This window comes from Gastrolobium bilobum, unplaced genomic scaffold, assembly GCF_033153095.1.
Source record: "Gastrolobium bilobum isolate Gb01-03AN ecotype WA unplaced genomic scaffold, APGP_CSIRO_Gbil_v1 utg20188, whole genome shotgun sequence".
NCBI classification, from domain to species: Eukaryota; Viridiplantae; Streptophyta; class Magnoliopsida; order Fabales; family Fabaceae; genus Gastrolobium; species Gastrolobium bilobum.
The window spans coordinates 103,167-106,379 of record NW_026899983.1 but is presented as its reverse complement, the minus strand read 5'-3'; positions in this window follow the sequence as shown (position 1 = coordinate 106,379).

The window sequence follows — 3,213 nt, the reverse complement described above, 5'->3', positions numbered from 1 at the left end:
TTATTTTATTTTTACTTTTTGATTTCTTTTTGTTTCTTGAACAGTGCTACTAATCTCTTTTTTGAGTTGTATGCGAGGTAAAGAGCCAGAATTTCCACTTGATAACAAAAATAGAAAAGAGGAACCGAAAATTTGCTCGGAAGAAGCTTGCTTTCAACGAGTTAGAAAATCTGTTTGAAGAAGCACACAAGATGGCAGCAAACGATGAAGCAGATAATCCATTCATGGATTCCATTCTCACTCCATTATTCAACAGGCCCAATGCGAGCATTGTTCAGCCGAATGTTGCCCACAATTGGGAGCTCGAGTCCTCTCATATCAATTTAGTGCAGAGAGACCAGTTTGGAGGAGGGGAGAGTGAAGATCCTCACAGATTTATTGACATATTCTTGAGGATCTGTGACTCCACCAAACATCCTCAAGTGTCTAATGATGCAATTCGGTAAAGGTTGTTCCCTTTTGCTCTTAAGGGAAAAGGTCTTAGTTGGTTGGAGAGGCAGCCTGCAACAAGTATTTCTACATGGGATGATATGTCTCAGAAGTTCTTTGCTGAGTTCCTCTCGATGGAGAGGTACAACCAGATGGTGAATGATATCACCAATTTCATTCAATCTGAGGGTGAATCAATGTGTGCAGCATGGAATCGGTTCAAGGATTTAATGAGGAGGTTTCCTCATTATAACTTGACTACTGGTAATCAGGTTAGAATCTTCTTCAATGGTTGCAAACCTAAGGTGAGGATGGTGTTGAATGGTGCAGCAGGTGGCACTATTAAAACTCTAAGAGCAAATGAGACTCTTGAGTTGATTGAGAGGATGGCTGCCAATGAAAATGAAGTGCTGTCATCCAAACCTAAGAGAGTTATCCTTCAACTGGAAGGTAATAATGCAGTGCTGGCTGAAAATAGTTTGCTATCTCAGCAGGTAGAAAACCTGACCTCAAGGCTTGACACGATGTAGCTTGCTAGTGTTCAGACTAAAGCTGCTGTTGTGTGTGAATATTGCCAGGGCAATCATGAGTCTAATGAATGTCTTGAGATGCCTTCTGATTCACCTCAGCAAGTACAAGTGAATGGCATCTGATATGATCAAAGACCTCAACAGCAAAATGTTCAAAGAGGTCAGAATTTTGCTCCTGGAGGAAGTATAATTATCAACGGAAGATCCAAGGCACAAGCCTTGATTACAATTCAAACAACTACTTGCAACCTCCACCAGTCCAAACCAAGGAACCTTTTGATTTGGAGAGGCTAGTGGGACAAATGGCTCAACACTTCAATGCCTTCATGGAAGAGACTAGGGCCAATACTAAAAACATGAGTGCTTCTATCAGGAATTTGGAGAATCAAATTGGCCAGCTGGCTAAGCAAGTTGCTGATAGAACTCCAGGCACTTTCCCTAGTAACACAGTTACAAATCCCAAGGAGGATTGTATGTTTGTCACAACTAGAAGTGGCAAAGTGGTGGCTGCTCCAGAAAAGCCGAGCATAAATATGGAAGCTGAGAAGAAGCTAGATACTGCAGGTGAGCCCGAAAAAGAAAAAGAAATTGAAAAACCTGCTGAAGTGGAGAAGCCAGTTGAAAAGAAGAAGTTTGCGCTGAGTCCTGAATATGTGAGAGCCATGGCACCCTATCCTGAAAAATTCAAGAAGGATGCTCAGAAGCAACATTATGACAGATTTCTTGATATATTCAAGAAATTGCATGTCAACATTCCATTTGCTGAAGCTCTGGCTTGCATGCCCAATTATGCTAAGTTCATGAAGGACTTGTTATCAAGAAAGCATAAGCTGCAAGAGTGCCAAACAGTAACACTCACTGAGGAGTGTAGTGCCATCATACATAAGAAGTTTCCACCCAAGCTTAGTGATCCAGGGAGCTTCAATATTCAAATTGAAATTGGCAACACCAAAATTGGCAGGGCATTATGTGATCTAGGGGCTAGCATTAATTTGATGCCCCTTTCTGTTTGTAATTCCTTGGGGATCACCGAGTTGAAGCCTACGTTGGCATCTCTTCAACTTGTTGATAAGTCTATAAGGAAGCCTAGTGGAATAGTGGAAGATGTTCTTGTGAAGGTGGACAAGTTCATCTTTCCTGCTGATTTTGTGGTGTTGGACATGGAATGAGGAGATGAGATGCCTCTTTTGCTGGGTAGACCTTTCTTAGCTACATCTTGAGCACTGATTGATGTTGAAAACGGGAAGCTCGAGCTAAGAATGAATGATGAAACCGTTACAATTCACGTCTTTGATTCTCTAAAACAGTCTTCTCACAAAGACGACTGTTTTAGTCTTGAAGTCTTTAAGGAAGAAGAAAAAAATGTAACGGTTGAGGTTCCTGAAAAATTTGAAGATTACAAAGACGATGGTACCTCAAAAGTGGAATTGAAAGAGCTTCCTCAAACTCTAAAAGATGATGTCAAAGTGAAGATGCCTCAAAGGAGGCGTAATCCAACCAAGAAGAAGGCAATGAGAAAGGAAGTGGTGAAACTCTTTGATACGAGTTGGAAGAGACACCAGGAGCTGAAGTTTGACAAGAAACACCGAGACTCTATCTCTCGGAAAAATCAAAGCTTCAAAGAGTTCTTAACATGACTTCATGGTTTGGAACAAATCTGGGAATGGTGGTCTCATACACCAAGGCATCCAGTGCCACCAGACCTTCCATTTGCTGAGTCATCCCACGCTGCTGAGGGGGATGACATGGAGGGTTGATTGATATCTCCTTGTTGACGGAGATTTTGTATATTAGTTTATTTTTCTGTTTCGTATTATTATTTTTTTAGTTATTTTGTGTTGGTATATCTCTTTCTGATGTTTTTAATGTGCGCATTATAGTTTATCCTATATGCCACTGTTTGTTCCATTGTGCAGGTTTTTCTTTCTTCTTGTTGTTTAATTATTACTGAGGACAACAATTCTCTAAATCTGGGAATGGTAGGCTTGCATCTTAGAACTGCTGCGATTCTTCTATCATGGGAGATATTCTAACTCTTTTAAATTTCTTAGTTATTTTTTTAAGTATTTTGTGTGTTCTTTATTTTTATTTAAAAAAAATAGTAATTTGTATTTCAAGCAATTCTCAGGTTTAAATGTGCTTATCTAGTTAATGTGCTTGACTGAATTCTTAGAAAACATGTTTTGTATGAACTTCTGGCATGATATTGTATGGGCATGAGTAGACTTCATGATTGCTCGTTTGTATGAATTTT